At 44.3% G+C, this 18,661-nt stretch overlaps 1 protein-coding gene across 3 annotated transcripts in view; it reads left to right on the plus strand.

Annotated features, from left to right (window-relative positions):
* RhoGAP68F (Rho GTPase activating protein at 68F) overlaps positions 1–18,661 on the plus strand; it is a 229,681-nt gene that overhangs the window by 93,593 nt on the left and 117,427 nt on the right. The gene's annotated exons all lie outside the window — the stretch shown is intronic.

The following is an 18,661-nucleotide window of genomic DNA, read 5'->3' on the forward strand; positions in this document are numbered from 1 at the left end:
ATAGACAACATACACAGAAGGCTTCGTACAGCACTTGCGTCACCTCATAATCGTTGTCATCCGAGCTCTCGTTGCCAAACGTGAGCTCTACAGCAGCACCAAACGCAGCCATTTTGTGAAGCAACACAATGTTGTGCGTACTGACCAGGTACCCATTTCACTTGAAGACGGAAGTGAGGTGAGCTATTTTCACCCTAATCCTCGCCTCGGTGGCGGAGCAAGTGAGAGTGATCTGCGCGGAGCGAGTTGATCCGAAACGACCAGTGGAAAGCGCGAACCCGCTCCAGATCGATCAGTGAAATTCGGATTTGTTGCCACGGAGCAAGAAATCCTGCTCCGAATCGACTAGTGAAAAACGGCATTAGTGGGACATCTGTCAAAAATACGGCCAATTTGAAGTAATCTTGGAGGAGAAAAAATGAGCCACCATCAAGCAACAGGAAGAGTATTTCTATCATTTTCATTGAACTTTGCACTAGTAATGCCAAGGCGTGGATGTATAGGCATATTGGTACTACTGCATTGGTAAATGTAAAATCGCGAAGCACACAGAGGCAATGCCGAACATCACAGTTCTCTTTTATGTAACAGTGCTGTGGAGTTTAGCTCATTTTTTGTCTTTGTGTATACATTTTTTAAGGTCAGCTCTGAGGCTGAGATGTCAATTGTCAAGGTCTTGAGGGCCTGCCTCGGCTGCGGCAGGACATGAGTTCAAAACCACGCTACCACCAGTTACCCACTGGTTACTTGGATAACGCTTGGCTTTCTTTAGGGGTGCGATGTTCTGGGGAGAAAGCCCATGCCATGGAAATCCCGTCGAAACCCCTGTGGGCACAGTAATACTCTGAAAAGGGGGTTCAGGGCCGCTCCCATGGTGGCACTTACCCATGTGTCATGCTAAAGCATCTAGTATTAGGCAAGCACGTCCTCAGGTTGGGTAGAAACACCGCTTTACAAGCGACCCCACAGTGGCCGAGCACCTGGCCGGGAGTGTGCTTGTACCTATTTTGCTTGTAGGTACTTGGCGGCAGCGCTATAGTGCGTCACCCACACCCGTGGCAGATGCTCTACCAGAATGTCGTCTGTGGTTAAACTGTTCATTGTGTTTAGCACATTTGCCACCATTCGAAGCGATCTATGAGAGCTTAAGCAGGGATAAGAAGCGTCCTGGAAAGCATCCTTTGCCAATGTCAGCATGCATCTCTGAGTTGGATGTACTCTGTTTTGTTGGTGCTGCACACTATGTTTTTCAACACTAGAGGGTGTTACGGAAACTTGCACGCATAGCAGTAATGCTTTAGGACCATTTTTGTGTATGTGAGTGTGTGCGATGAGGAGATCATCCCTGGCCTGCAAGTGAACATGGAAGTCAGGAGACTGGATCTGCGCAACATCTGCGAAGCCCTGGCAGCTTTCAACAACAGCCGTGGTTTATTAATCAACCGCACCACATTCTCTCCTGTGAGAGGCAGAGGTGAAGAGCAGATGGGACAATGACTTGACAAAGACAAGACAGTCACCTAAGTAACTTGTAACAGAAAGCAGCACACAATACACACAGTCACTTGGGAGGTTACTTCACTGACATGGGCCACTAAATATGTAATGTATACAGTTAAACTTTAATATAACGAACTTCAGTATACATAAATTCTCATTATAACGAAGCGTATTACTTTTTATAATTTGTTGTCCATAGAACACCATATATTTAGAACCTCAATATAGTGAAGTGTGCTTATACTTGGTTTCAATATAACCAACTTTCACTACCAACACCGAGACAATAAATTGAAACTTCTGCGTACACAGGTCAAATGGTCAAATTACATGCGGCTGCTTGTGAATGCACTTCTCAAATTGCACGCCGTGCAACCAAGAAGGGGTAGCATTCATGCGATTAAGTGTGCGCGAAGGATAGGGGTAGGTTGGCGCACATCTCCTTTCTTAGCGCGCCTGTGGCTGCACATGGCTGTCGGCGCGGCTGAGCGTATACGCAGCCTGTGCGACCTGTTGTAGAGGTAATCTTCTGCATGTACAACGAGTGGGCATGCCGAGATGGCATGGCAGCATGTGTGCTGTCTTCCCACGAATTTTGTACCGGAGGAGGTACCAAACAATAATCTCGAGTTTTGTAGACAAGTTGAACCAAATGAGAGGCAGACAAGGCACACCACTGCCGGCGCTTTTCTTCCCCACGGTGGTCGACAGTATCAACCATTGGCGCAGAGCAGATGCAAAAGTGTGACTGGCTTCGTTTCATACTACTGATGGGAAGGTATCCTTGATCGACATGGCATGAAACCTTATCGTTCGTTGCTGACTCCGAAATTCAACAAGATGGAATATTTTTCTCATTGAAATGTACTTTATCTGATTGCCCGATACTTATGAAATCTTTGCGGCCCCTTCGGTCTAAAAAAACTATCATTGACTGTACTTACTTGCATAAAAGGTCGAATTGCAATATAATGAGATTTCTATATAGCAAAGCCAATTGCCAATTATACTGACTTTGTTGTATTGAGCTTTAACTTTATATAAAATGAAGAGCAGCACATGAGCTAAACAGGGCTATGACATTGAAGGCGTCTATTCCTACCCTCAGATGCAATTGTGTATATTTATTTATTTGTTTAGAAAACACCTTACAGGCCCTGTCGGGCATTGAGTAAGGGGGGCAATGTAACAAAGAACTGTGAAGTACAATGGAAACAACTAAAAAATAAACGTAAGACAACTGTACAGTGCATTGCACTACTTTCTGTTAGAAGTACTATGTATAACACACTAGGCCATGAAAAAGTTTAACTTAATTAACTAATATAGCCAGTTTATTTTTGTTCCTTTAACGTGACCTAAGGTTGTAGTGTTCACCAAGGTTGTAGTGTTATTATGTATTACCCACTCCCCTCTAATGCTTTGCCCTGAGGGTAAAATAAATAAATAAAAATAAATAAATAAACCACGACATCGTCATTGCTTACAATAGTAAGCAATGAAGCTTACACAGCAGCTTGCTTACACAGTTTATAGTAAAGATGAATTCAGTCAATAAGATTATACCGTCATCTCTTATGCACTCTGTTTATGTAGACGATCTCCAAGTGGCTTGCTGCGCTTCAAATTTGCCAACCTGTGAAAGGCAGCTTCAAATGACAATAAATAAACTTACACAATGGGCTACCAAAAATGGTTTCCGTTTCTCCACACAGAAAACAGTCACTGTTTTGTTCTCTCAGAAACGAGGACTACACAGCGATCCAGCGCTAAAATTGAATGACGTCATACTGCCGGTGAAACAAGACCATAAGTTTTTAGGAGTAACCTTTGACATCAAACTAAACTTCCTAGCCCACATTAAAACACTAAAGATTAAAGCAAATAAAGCTCTGAAAGTTCTATCCCATAAGCACTGGGGTTCCGACCGAACCTGTCTTTTACGTATTTACCGGTCTCTTGTGCGTAGCCTTTTAGACTACGGCTCCGTGGTTTACGGCTCAGCCAGACAGTCCTACATCCAACGACTTGATCCTGTACATAACCTGGGATTGCGACTGGCAAGTGGTGCCTACAGAACTTCACCTATTCAAAGTTTATACGTCGAGTGTAATGAACCCTCCTTACAGCAGCGCAGAGCATTACTCACCTTTTCCTACGCACTCAGAATTCAGTCATCACCGCAGCACATATGCTACAACATTCTCACACAATGCAACTCACGCTTACACTATACAAATAAACCGACCATGATTAGGCCACTTGTCCTCCGGTATGAACAATACTGTCGGGATTATGACATTCCCCACGAAGTCCTCCAGGTTGCCAAGAAACCGCAACAGTTGGCCCCGTGGTACGATTTCACACAGTTGTGCGACTGGACATTAACACATTTAAAGAAAAGAGACACTCCACACGAACACATCATACAAGGATTCCGTTCTCTTCAGGACAAATATCAAAACCACATGGAATTCTACACTGATGCCTCCAAAACAAAAGAACACGTGGGTGTAGGGGCCGTAACAGAAAATTGGGAAAAAAGTATTCGTCTACCAAAACATGCCTCTGTTTTCACTGCTAAAGTTTATGCTGTATGGGTTGTAGGTAAAAAGATTATTACTGGCAAGTGCAAAAACACAGTCATATACACTGATTTGTTAAGTACACTGAAGGCTCTAAATCTGAAATCTGAGTATGAACCCCTGTTAGGAGATATACTAAACATGGTTGCGCTTAACAAATACGGAAGATCAATCCGCTTCTGCTGGGTACCAAGTCATGTTGGGATACCAGGTAACGAAGCAGCAGATAAATGTGCATCGATGGCAGCGCACAAAGACATAATAAAAACAACACTTCCATATAAAGATAGTATCCGTGCCATTAAGAAGGCCTTGACGTCAAAGTGGCAACACGAATGGGACCATTGTACAGAAAACAAGTTGCATCTCACTAAACCCGTACTTGGTGAGTGGAAGTCGTGCAACCACCAGGAGCGCTTCTTTGAAGTAGTTTTATGCCGACTACGCATTGGGCACACACACCTCACACACACTTATCTACTTACAAAAGAAGACGTGCCGACATGTGAAAAATGCCAAGAACAACTAACAGTCATGCATATATTACTCACATGCACACACATTGAAGTACAAAGACGAAACCTTTTGCACACCCTATATCAAATGCACATACCTTTACATCCTGCTTTAATTTTAGGAGATGATTCGATAGTCCCATTATCTGACCTGCGTAAATTACTAGACTACACTGGCTTTTTACACAATATATAGATTAACACAGCCTTTCTGCTCTTAAATGGTATTATAAAACACCTCGTGTTTGGCGCAGCATAGCCTTAGCCGCTTTTGCTCCACTAAACCACATTTAACTAACTAACAACAGAACTTCATCATGCCAATGTTCGGCAACCTCGAAGCACTCGATGGATGGTGGCCATGCTACGTTGAGTGCCTTGAAGTTTTCTTCATTGCCAGTGACATTGCAGCAGAAAAAAAGAAGTCAGCCTTCTTTAGTCATGGACAGAAGACGTATGCTCTCTTGTGAGATCTTGTTAAACCTGCCCTACCTTGCAAGAAGTTATTTCCGTCTTGGTTACCATTACTGCCGGAAGCCATCTGCTGTTCAGTGTTTTAGGTTCAACATATGCATTCATGCGGGAGTTGAGTCTGTAAGTGACTTCATGGCATCACTCAAAAGTCTCTCAGAATACTGCAACTTTGGAACTGCGCTTGGCAGTATGTTGAAGGACCGTATCGTATGTGGCATCAACGACACAACTGTGCAGACGAGGCTGCTCGAGAAGGCCGACCTTACGTACGAAAATGCCATCAAAACTGCTGTTGATATGGAAGCTAGTAAGCAAGATGCCGGCGAGATAGCAAGTTCTAGCAGAAGTTAATTTCCTACGCATAAGGTTGTGGCATTAAAGGTGCTTGCCACATGCTACCGCTGCGGGGAGGAACACCTCACAATCGAGTGCAAGCGCGTCAGCCATGCATGCAACTGCTGTCGAAAGTAGGGACACATTGCTCGAGCGTGCAGCTTGAAGAGAAAACGCACTTCATCACGGAAGGGCAACTCTCCAAAACTACATGGCTCTGCATCTTCAGCTCGTAAAATGTCAAGTGAAATGCATCAAGTCAACACTGTTGACAACAATGCACTTTGACATGTGGCCAATCGACACCGTTGCGCCTTTGCCGCCTTTTACTGTGACTGTCACCGTTTGCGGCAAGCCGCTCCGTATAGAGCTGGACACCAGCGTAAGCATTTCTGCCATTGCAAGAAAACGTCTTCAGGAGTTACTACCATCGGTGACTTTCATGCCACCAGACTTGCTCCTATGGAGCAAATCTGCTCACACAAGTTTAGGGCAAAGAAGATGTTGCTGTACGTACAGTTCCGCGACAGAAAAGCTGTCTTACCTTTGTTCCTGACTAGGAAAGGTTCACCAACACTGCTAGGCCGCAATTGGATTTGACATCTGGGCATTGATATTGCTGTCTAATGTTCATGCTGTTTTTGATATGAAGGACGTTATTCAAGCATTCCCTGAGGCATTTGAACAGAGCTTTGGATTTTTCAGGGGCCCAAAAGCGACAACTCGGGTTCCGCAAGGTGTGGTACCCAAGTTCTTAAGCCATGCCCCCTGTCTTTTGCCCTGAAGAGCTTTAGTGCCTTTGAAGGGAGGGCATTCTCGAGCCTGTTGCCTTTTTTGCCACGTTGCCTATTGTTCCAGTGGCTAAGAAGGATGGTCATGCCAGAATTTGTGGATATTTCAAGATTACTGTTAATCCAGTGGCCACGTTGGAAAAGAAACCAATTCTGAGAATTTAGGATCTTTGGGTCAGGGGGTGAAAAGTTCACCAGACTGGATTTGAAGGATGCCTACCAGCAAATATAATTCTCGATGAAGACTCTAGGAAGTATGTTACTATTTCCACACATATGGGGCTATTTCAGTTTACACGTCTTCCTTTTGACGTTTCATCTGCACCAGCCTTGTTCCAAAGAAAAATGGAGAACCTTCTTCGAGGAGTGCCGCATGTTGCAGTATATATTGATGACATTCTTGTCACTGGTCTGAATGATTCGGAGCATCTCTGCAACCTCTGTGCTGTTCTCTCTAAACTTCGTGATGTTGAAATTTGACAAGTGTCACTTTTTTGTGCCACAGGTGGTGTACCTAGGGCACATCATAAGCAAAGGAGGGCTATCTCCAAGCTTGAGCAAGGTATCTGTAATCCTTCACGCACCTGCACCCTGCGACATCAAGGAACTCCCAAGCTTTTTGGGGCTTGTGAATTTCTACAGGCATTTTCTTCCAAACACTTCTGGATGCCTCCGCCCTCTGCATTTGCTTCTCAGGAACGAGCAAAAATGGGTGTGGGTAAAAGAGCAGGAAGATGAATTCACTACAGGGAAGCAATTGGTAACACCAGCTTCTGTCCTAGTACATTTCGAACCAGAGAAACCACTGTGCCTCAGTTCTAATGCATCTCTGTATGGGATTCGTGCACTTTTGGCACATCGAGAAGCTGATGGTCGAGAACTGCCCACTGCCAGATATCTTCCACTTGCATGGAGAGAAGCGATTGTGGTCCCCATTTTGAAGCAAAGTAAAGATCATTCGTTGGCAGCAAGTTACCGCCAGATAGCTCTCACAAGTTGCCTTTGTAAGCTATTTGAGAGAATTATTAATAGCCGAATCATACATTTCCTGGAATTAAACAAAATGCTTGATCCCTATCAGTGTGGCTTCAGAGAAGGGCGATATAAAACCGATCACCTTGTGCGCATTGAAAAAAATATTCGTGACACCTTTCTACATAAACAGTTTTTCCTATCCATATTCCTCGATATGGAGAAGGCGTACGACACAACGTGGCGCTACGGACTCGTCAGAGACTTGTCGAGAATGGGCATCATGGCAATATGCTAACCCTAATAGAAAGCTATTTGTCTAACCGCACTTTAAAGGGGCCTTAAAGGGGATCCTGGGGGTTGAGCCGATGCAGGGTGTTTGGACCTTTAAGGCCCCCGGCGGACGCAACACACCTCTTTGGCCTCTGCTTCACGTAGTCTGCACCCCCGGACTGACCCACCCGGGGGAAATCGGTAGTTGCCTTTTCCTGTCTCTTTCTCCCTCCAACCTTCATCTTTCTCTCACTTTCCATCTTTCCTGTCTCCTTCTCATTTCTTTATTACTTCCGATCTTCCTGGTAGCAAGGGTTAACCTTGTGTGAGTAGTTAACCTGGGTTATTTCATATTTGGTTATAGTGGTAGCGTACAGCTGGCATATCTAGGCCCTGGTTTTACAGGCCCTGCAGCGTCCCCCTGTTGGGCTCCATGGTGGGTGGCTGGTGCTACTGCCGAAAAATACACTCTCACTTATAGCTAGTTATTTCCCTTCACTACCTGATCGCTCCCTGAAGAGGGGGCGCACCGAAGAAATCTTTGAATATTTTGGATGCCAAAAAGAAACTTTCCTGCAATTTCATGTCATCCCTTCTGAAAAACAAGAAAAACAAGCACGAACAATCTCACCTTTCGTTGTTTCGAAAACCCTAACTCAGGCACTTGGACCAGGTTATAAAGCATCAAAGATGGCTAGCTGTGATCTCCTTTTGGAACTCCATGACAAAAAGCAACACGAGAAACTGCCTAACCTTGTATCATTTGGAGATGTCCCAGTGACAGTGACCCCGCACCGCACGATGAACACCACTCGTGGTGTAGTCTCAGATGATGATCTGATGGAGCTTATGGACGTTGAACTATTAGAAGGCTGGAGCGATCAAAACGTAATCAATGTTAAGAGGATTCTGCTAAGGCGCGATGGAAAGATGATTAAAACAAGACATCTAATTCTTACCTTTGGTTCAAGTGTGCTCCCTTAGAGTATTGAGACAGTATATGTGAAGATCCGGGTCAGACCATATGTCCCAAACCCTCTGAGGTGCTTTAAATGCCAGCGAGTTGGCCACAGCTCATCGAACTGCCGAGGCCGCCAAACTTGTGCAAAATGCAGTGCTCATGAGCACTCTGCCGAATCGTGTGAAAACACTCTCCACTGTGTGAACTGTGATGGGGAGCATGCCGCGTACTCATGGTCGTGTCCATCCTGGAAAAAAGAAAAAGAAATTGTAACCATCAAAGTAAAGGAAAATATAAGTTACGAGGAGGCACACAGGCGGGTATCCTACATGCCCAAGAACTCTTGCCGATGTGACGCGCCAGGGGGCAGTGACACAAAGGCTTCCGGCGGCTGTCCGACCCACAGGCAGTCAGTCAGCAGTTACACCATCTGCCCCCACGGCGGTTGCAGCTAGCGCTGCTACGCCAACCCAGCAGACGGGGCCATTGACCCCGAAGGTGGGCGCAGCTGAGGTTGCCCCAAACTCCCCGGCCCCTTCCAGCACTGGCAACAGCTGGTGCAGCCAAATCCCTCAGGGAGCCCCATCGACCTCCGGGCTGGTGGGCGCAGGGGCCTTGCCTTCCGAGGCGGGACCCTCTCGGGAAACTTCTCGCTCGCTAGAGTGTGAGTCCGGCGCCTCACAAGAGGCAATGGACACTACACCTATCCTCACGGCGCGCCTAGCGCCTAAGGAACGGCGAGGCTCCCTCGAGCGCTTCAGAAAGGGCAAGGCACTGCTTACAGGGCCTCGAAAGAGCTCTGTAATCTAATCTCTGAGATCTCTGTAATTAATACTTCTGTTTGTGTACGCACAGCACCTATTTACTTCCAACATGGATACACAAATAATTCAATGGAACGTCAGAGGTTTCCTTAGAAACCTTGATGATGTGCAAGAACTCACCCACAAACACAATACAAGAGTACTGTGTTTACAAGAAACACACTTAAAATCTAAACACACGAATTTCCTCCCACACTATGTTACATTTCGCAGGGATTGCGATGATGCTGTTGCATCATCGGGCGGTGTCACCATTGTTGTTCATAAAGGCATAGCGTGTCAACGTTTGCAGCTACAAATGCCCCTTGAAGCAGTGGCGGTTCGTGCTGTTCTCCTAAACAAACTCATCACCATTTGCTCACTTTACATACCCCCGCATTACCAATTAAACAAACATGAATTTCAGTTCTTTATAGATCAAGTGCCAGAACCTTATGTTGTTCTTGGCGATTTCAATGCACATAGCAGCCTGTGGGGAGATTCTCGTATCGATGTGCAAGGTCATCTTGTTGAACAGTTCCTTTTTTCTTCTGGTGCATCTCTGCTGAATAAGAAGGAACCCACATATTACTGTCTTGCAAACAGAACCTTTTCTTCAATTGATCTTAGCCTAGTTTCCCCGCCTATACTGCCTGAACTCGAATGGGAAGTTACCAACAATCCTTACGGGAGCGACCACTTCCCCATACTGCTAAGATCACCTAAAGAAAACGAATATCCACCACAGGCTCCTAGGTGGAAGATTGAGACAGCTGATTGGGAGAAATTTCGAACTCTTACTAGTATCTCATGGGCTGACATGTATTCGTTAAGAATTGATGCTGCACTGGAGTTTTTTACAGCCTTCATAATAGATGCAGCATCTAAATGCATATCAGAAGTAAATGGCTTGGCGTGCAAACGGCGTGTCCCGTGTTGGAACACAGGACACGACGAATGTAGGATCGCTCGTAAAAAACAGAACAAAGCGTGGGGGTTGCTACGCGCCTCTCCCACTGCGGAGAATCTTGTTAATTTTAAGAAAGTAAAGTCCCAAGGCAGGAGAACGCGCTGACAGGCCAGAAGAGAGAGTTGGCAAAAGTTTTTATCGGGAATCAGCTCGTACATACATAAGGCCAAAGTCTGGAACAGGGTTAATAGGATAAGAGGGCGACAAGCATATTCACTCCCTTTGGTAAACATACAAGGCGATACCCTGCAAGGTCAGCCAGACTCACTTGGGGAGCACTTTGAGAGCATGTCGAGCTCAACCCATTATTCTCAATCCTTTCTCAAATACAAACAAATAGAATAATGTAAGCCAATAATACGAAAATCCAGACAGAATTAACCCTATAACCGGCCTTTCAGTATTGCCGAGTTGAGAGCTGCCTTGAACACATGCAAAAGCACTGCACCGGGACCTGACAGAGTCATGTAGGACATGATCAGAAACTTACATACTGACACACAAGTTACACTACTCACACTTTTCAACACTATTTGAGCTGCGGGATACCTCCCATATAAATGGAAAGAAGTGATTGTGGTTCCTGTCTTGAAGCAGGGAAAGGACCCTTCCTTGGCAGCAAGTTATCGTCCGATAACTCTTACAAATTGTCTGTGTAAGCTTTTTGAAAAAATGGTTAATCACAGACTCATACACTTCCTTGAACTAAACAATATGCTCAATCCCTATCAGTGTGGCTTCAGAAAAGGGCGGTCGACAACCGATCATCTTGTGCGCATTGAAGGATATATCCGCGATGCCTTTGTATGCAAACAGTATTTCCTCTCGATATTCCTCGATATGGAGAAGGTATATAATACAACATGGCGTTACGGGATCTTGCGAGACTTGTCGCGAATGGGAATCTGTGGAAATATGTTGAAAATAATTGAAAGCTATTTGTCCAATCGTACCTTCCGTGTAAAAGTCGGCAATGCATTGTCACGTCCTTTTACGCAGGGAACTGGTGTACCCGAGGGAGGCGTGCTCAGCTGCACTCTCTTTATCGCTAAGATGAACACACTACATGCTTCACTACCACCAGCCATTTTTTATTCCATATACATAGACGATATTCAAATAGGCTTCAAATCCTGCAACCTCACAGTATGCGAAAGACAGGTACAGCAGGGCTTAAGCAAGGTGTAAAATTGGGCAGACCAAATGGATTTAAAAATCAATCCCCACAAAAGTTCTTGTGTTCTTTTCACAAGAAAGAGAGGCCTGATCCCAGATTCTTGTGTAGAACTGGGCAGACAACAAATTCCTTTCAACAAAGAACACAAATTTCTTGGTGTTATACTCGACTCCAGGCTTACTTTCATTCCTCACATAAAATATCTTAAAGGAAAATGTCTTAGAACAATGAACTTACTTAAAATCCTATCCCATACAACGTGGGGTAGCGACAGACAGTGTTTATTGAATATTTACAGGAGCCTAGTTCGATCAAGATTAGATTATGGTGCCATAGTATATCACTGTGCTGCCCCGAGCGCGCTAAAGATGTTAGACCCCGTTCACCATCTCAGTATCCGCCTGGCCACTGGCGCGTTTAGAACAAGCCCTGTCGAAAGTCTATACGTCAAGTCAGATGAGTGGTCACTCCATTTTCAGAGAACATACATCAGCTTAACGTATTTTCTCAAGGTTCGCTCTAATAAGGAACATCTGTGTTTCACAACCATTAACGACTTGACGTATGAAATACTTTTTTGGAATAGACCCTCTATGAGACTTCCTTTCTCACTGCGTGCAAGAGAACCTAGCACAGAAATGGATGTCCCAGTTCTCGAACATCTCCTAATGCCGCCAGCTAAGCTATTACCACCCTGGGAGTGGCAGGTGATAGGCTGCGACATATCCTTTGTAGAGGTCACAAAGCATGCTCCTGACCTCGAAATCGCTGTGCACTTCAGTGAACTTCAATTGAAGTACTCCTGCTGCGAATTCTACACAGACTGAAATAGTCCCTTCATCATATAGGTTGTTTCGCAGAGATAGGCAATCAAGAGGAGGAGGGGTAGCAGTAGCAATTAAAAACAATTTGAAATGTTCAGTGTTAGATGGTATTTCGGGCCATGAAAACGTGTGGTGCAGGATCACGTATTGCGATAAGCGCATAATCTTGGGGGGCGTATACAGACTGCCGAATGCGGCACCTGAATATGTTGAAATGATGAACGACTATCTTTCAAAGCACACCAATACAAAGTCAAAAATTATTGTTGCTTACCCAGAATAAATTGGAATACTCTTACACATGACGGTTGGGAAGTATGAAGCTGAGAATCGCTACTGGACACCGCCTTCAGTTTTTTTTAGGTCAACTGGTTACTGAAGATGCCTGGATAAGTTCATCCTCATCGTCGCTTCTAGGCCTAATATTCGTGAGCAGTAGGCTGCAGGGATTTACTGTGTCCATTGAAAATGGTATTTCCCATCACAAGGCGATTATCTTATCTTGCCCTGTATCAATGACTCGACAACACAAAAAACCAGTCTCCATATATGTAAAATATTATGCGCGTGCTGATGATCCTGCCGTGTTCAGCTTCTTGGAAACAAACTTGCCGGAGTTCAATAGAATGACAGACGTGAACGAACTGTAGTCATGTTTTAAAGACTTTGTTTCTTCTTGCAAAGCTAATTTTATTCCACAAAGGAAAAAAAACGTATCAACAGAGAATACCCATGGGTAGCCCGAGAAATAATACAGATAAAAAGAAAGATAAAACGCCGACGGAAAAAAGGAAAGAACGGCGCCACCTATAATCTTATTATTACTTTACAGCATAAAATCGCAGAAGCCAAATCACGTTTTCATAACATTACCTTTGTTCATGACTCAGAACCCTCAGAAATTCTGACGATATTTGGCTGATAAACACAAAACCATTTCACAAATAAAAACTTCAGATACCTATATTTCCGAACTGGAAGGTATTGCGAAGGAATTTAACACTTTTTCCAACCTGTTTTCACAAAACATGCCTCTAACGCCCAGCTAGAAACGTATCCACTGATAGTGTCCATGCCAGAGTTAACTATAAGCGAAGTAGGCATCATTTCTTTTTTAGGAAAATTGGATATGATGAAATCCCCTGGCCCTAACAACATTACTAATTCATTTCTGAACCGTTATGCCAAATGGGTATCCAAATACCTGCACAAAATATTTATCACCTCCCTTGAAACAGCAACGTTAGCAGAAGATCGGCACAATGCTAAGATCATTCCAATTCCCAAATTGGGTTTGAAATTAGAATGAAATAACTAGTGCCCTGTGTCGTTAACAAGTGCTTGTTGCAAACTATTGGAACGCATAATTTTCAAAGCCATAATATCCCGTTTAGAAAGAAACAATCTGCTTTACAGCCGACAACACGGATCTAGATCAGGTCTGTCAACCGTAACCCAACTTGCTGAGTTAACGGATGAAATATCTAGTGCAATAAGCAATGGAGACCAAATAGACGCAATATTCTTAGATTCTTCCAAGGCATTTGATGTTGTCCCGCTTCAAGATTTAATTACAAAACTATCAGCTTTTGGTATTGACAGCTAAATAATTTTATGGATTTGCAGCTTTTTACTAAATCAAAAACAAACTGTGGTCATAGATAAATATGTCTCGCAGCAACTTGAAATTTACTCAGGGGTTCCGCAAGGTTTCGCTCTTGCCCCCATCTTATTCCTTATGTACGTCAATGATATCCAGTTCAGTGCTCATGGAATGGTACAAACGCAGCTTTTTGCTAATGATTGTGTAGTATACACAGTTGCACGTAATATAGGACACCAAATTGAGCTAAACAATTCACTTCAATCCATCTGTTCATGGTGCGACACATGGGGCATGATACTTAATGTGCTCAACACAAAATGCATCACATTTACTAACAAGAAAAATCCACTTCATTTCATGCATACTCTAGGAAACACCTCATTCATTAATATCATGTCAAACCTTAACTGGGAACTTCACATCTCCTCCATATGTCAGACCACTGAAGGTAAGCTGCCCTTCTTACAAAGGAAGCTGCGCAATACTCCGCCACATGTCAAATTAAATACCTACAAAACACTTATTAGACCATCATTAGAATGTGCTGATTTAATCTGTAGCCCTAATCAAAAACACCAAATTGATAAAGTAGAGCGCTTACGAAAACTGGCAATCACATTCGTATATTCTGATTATTCAAGGCAATCCAGTGTCTCTGGACTATTATCGAAAGCGCATTTAGAACTTCTGGCACAACAAAGAATAATCTCAAAACCTAAATTCATTTACCTTTTGTACCATGGACACTTCAAAATTCCACGGTCACGTTACTTATTTGATTCCTTTTTGCACCTATCAAGAACTAATCACAGTAAGGCAGTTCGCCAACCTCCAAGCCGCGTTGATATACATAAATGTACACTGTTTTCCTCCGCTATCTCTTACTGGAATGACTTACCTAACAGTGCTGTGTGTTGTAATACTGTGGAATCTTTTGTAACCAAATTTAAAACCATTCATTTTTGTTCATGATTGCTGTTGTTTTACCTTTGTATCCGCCGTGGTTGCTCAGTGGCTATGGTGTTGGGCTGCTGAGCACGAGGTCGTGAGATCGAATCCCAGCCATGTTAGCCACATTTCAATGGAGGCGAAATGCAAAAACACCTGTGTACTTAGATTTAGGTGCACGTTAAAGAACCTCAGGTTGTCGAAATTTCCGGAGTTCTCCACTACGGCATGCCTCATAATCAGAAAATAGTTTTGGCACGTAAAACCCCATAATTTAATTAATTTTTTTTTTACCTTTGTAACCACTCCTGCAAGCGCCGTCAAAGCCTGCAGTATGTTCAAATAAATAAAATAATTAATAAGAAATGTAAACCGCACAGATTTATATATCGATTTACAGCTTGCATGAAATTGGTATGTTTATGATGGTTTTGCAGACGTACTATTCACTAATTAGTGCTATATTTTATAACAGTATATACTAATGCACCAATTTTGCCCACTTTAATTGTATTAAGATTCAGTTTACAGAATTGTGATAGTCTTTCATTGTCAAGTTACAGAGTTGTAGACTTGAAAGTAGAGTGTCTTGACATTCCAAGAAATTTCAAGAATAAAAAAAGGAATTAATGGCCTAAATAAAAGTTCTGCTTCCTACAGTCACTTCAACTTTTTCTCTTAAATCCAACAATCCTCATCAAAATTGGTGCAGTGGTTGACGAGAAATATTTGTTCATTCCCATGTATTTACACAGGAACTCCCAAAGGAAAGGGTCTGTTTAATCTGGGTTTGGCCCTTTAAGCACGTGTTAGGTTTCATACCCATGAAAATTTTTTTATCATAGAAAGACTGAGTTGTTTTGCTAAAAAGTTCCCTAAACTCGATTGACCATTTATGTACAACTTTTCGTGCAACATGTGCTGGCCTTCTGCTGGCAAGAATGTGAACCGGAAGATCAATCTTTGATAACAGATTCTTTTTGCCCAACAGATTCTGCAATGGCATCGTAAGTATTTATACTAACAAAGAGCATTCATGCCCTCTGTAACTGCTTCTGTGAGCTAGCTCACCATGTGGCCAGTCCACCACTGTGGTGAAATTCAATTGTGGCTTATTGTCACAGTTGAAACCACTCTTATAACAGTACCAGTCTTAACAATGTATTGGACCCATAACTATGAGCAGCTTGGGCACTGTGACCCTTTGTCTCTGTTTTATGGCAAAATAAACCGGTTACTACAATGTTCCCATGCTGCGTTATTGGTTATAACTGAAATCTGGCTACTGGGTATGTGTGCCGAAAGGAAAACGAAAGCAAAATCCTGGAAAAGAAAAGAAAACGTGAGCCATCACACCCGTCTGCATGCGGTGTGCTTTCACCTACGCTGCGTGCTGCGCACGTCGCCCAACACTCCTTTGCTGCATCTCCAGCCTCACGCGTACCTTTCACGCCTTCAGAACCTGGCTCACAGTGCAACGAAGGCGCGTGGGTGGTGGGTGTGGCATCCGGTGCAGGTGTGGAAGCTGACATTCTTTTTTTCCAGCATTTTGCTTTCTTTTTCTTTTCAGCACAGACACTCATTAGCCATATTTATTGTACATTGTTGTAAGAAGTTTATCATAGAACACAGAATGTTCACGGTGCTACCATAATTTAAATGGGTCAGACTTTACGTCTTTCTGTCTTATAAAATGTTTGATGCCAGAACGCTATTTCTTTTTATTGAAAAATCTAAGGCGTCTCATGGAACAACTACTGCTCTAGTAGAGGTTTTTGAATTGCTGGAAGGTCCATGTAAATGTAGATGTGGTCAAAATAAGGTTTGTTGAAAAGAAGCAGAGACAATTGCTTCAAGGCTAGCAGTGACAAGTCTGCCTTTTTGGCAATCCCAGGAATTCAGTGGCACATGTGAATTTGCTGGAGGCACCACAATGCCGATGTTGGGCGTTTCGCTGGCTTGAAGCCAGATGGTGTGCAGTAATGGTGTCTCGCCACGATACCACAGAATGTGGTCTGTGGCCTTCGCACTGGAAGATCGGCTAAATGGTGGGATGGTAGCCAAGAAAGGTGCTGAATGTGCACTCTTAACATCTCGACAACTGTGTGAGTGGTGATTTGGTGCTCCTGTGCAATGACAGTGGTTGCAGCTGTTGAAGAACATCTCAGGAGGCCAAGACATGTCCGAAGTGCATGGGATTGTATGATCTGTAGTGCAGGTGAAGTTTGTGAACTCAAACGCATGTGTCCAACTGTGCACTTCTTCCTTTACAACCAATTCTCCTACATTATACAAAAAGCACCTCAGTGCTGTGGTGCATCACACAAGCTGTGTGAGAACATGGTGTGCACTCCCGATTATATTTCTGAGTGTTGGTGGCATCAGGCTCAGTTTCTGGCATCATCAGGAATAAGAACAGCTGCCTGGGGGAAAGCATTGAGAGATTTTGAATACTTTTTCAATACAATCTCGAGGCTTCAGAGTGGATCACCAGGATGGACAAACTGGATCATTGAAACGCTCAATTGTTAGCGTGACCGTAGTCGCAAGCTATTAGACGTTACTGTGCAAAAAGGGGGGAGGGGGTAGCAGCATCGACATCGAAGAAGATTTCGTTGCGGGCTGGATTTCGCGATACAGCGTACTATCAACTATTAGAACCCATAGATGACGCCAGTTTGAACCGGCACTATTCAATAACCTGCTGATCCTTCTAGGCACTTCTCTGATATGCACCAAGGCATATCACCCCATCGCCAATGATCTTGTTGAACGTTTTCACTGCTTCATCAAGACCTCGCTCAGACCGCAGCCTAATGCCACTCACTGGTCCACATCACTACCACTGGTTATACTGAGTCTTCGGGCTACACTGAAGCAGCATCTGGTCTTTATGCCTGCCAAGATGACTTTTGGAGCACCACTGCGCCTTACAGGAGAGTTATTCCACCCTACCATTTCATCGCTGTGCCCTAACCCCACCGACTATATCAGCAGGCTGCGAGCTCCATTTCGATCACTTCGTGCTCCTAAACCACGCTGCCAGGAACGTACCTCATCGCATATTCCCAAAGAGCTGCGACATCCTCTTACAGGAGAGAACACCACAGCCACCCAAAGTGAACGGACGTGCCTTCGGCGCGCTCCGGACCCCGAAATCTACCCGAAGAGAACAGACGTGCCGTCGGTATGCACTCCGAAATGATCAGGTGTGAGCTTTGCCCGTCGCTCCCTGCCCGGGCCTTCCAAGCCACCGTGTGCTGTGTGTGCCAGTCACCACGGCATACGCACGAATCTCCTCCGTTTGCACCGCTTCCGATCGCTAAACCTACCACCGCCCCGAGCTGCTGACAACGGAGCATACCAAGGTGCAGTCGCTGCCTTCCTGTCTGTTCACCATGCCTCCATGCTACGTGACAGACAACGAAGGCTGGTCTGTGGCAGCTCCTCGATGACCAAGGTGTAAGCCAACGGAGACTTTCCTAATTTTGCGTCCCTCTGCTGGTCTGCAACTTGCCACACTATGGCCCCATGTGCTCCACTTTGCCGTGAGTCGTGCAGCCCGCCTCACGGACTCTGAAACCCTATCAGTTACTACCACAATTCATGCATCAAGGAACCTTGCTAACCTCCATGTCACGGACTTAAACATCCTCCCTAAGCTGTCTGTCATTGAATCAGTGAACATTTCGAACCGACTCTTCCCTATTAAGATATACGAGCTGCCTCCGCATAACTCCTGCAAGGGTGTGATCCATCAAGTTGAACCCCACACTTCATCGACAGAGCTCCTCAAACACCTCAAGGCTGACACCTGCGACATCTTGTCTGCTTGCATGATGGGCAAGACCAGCACAGCCCTCATTACATTTCGGGGATCCCATGTCCCGTATACAGTGTATTATAAGAACGGGGCGCAGCGATGCGCA

Source organism: Dermacentor andersoni, chromosome 10, assembly GCF_023375885.2.
Source record: "Dermacentor andersoni chromosome 10, qqDerAnde1_hic_scaffold, whole genome shotgun sequence".
In the NCBI taxonomy this organism is placed as follows: domain Eukaryota; kingdom Metazoa; phylum Arthropoda; class Arachnida; order Ixodida; family Ixodidae; genus Dermacentor; species Dermacentor andersoni.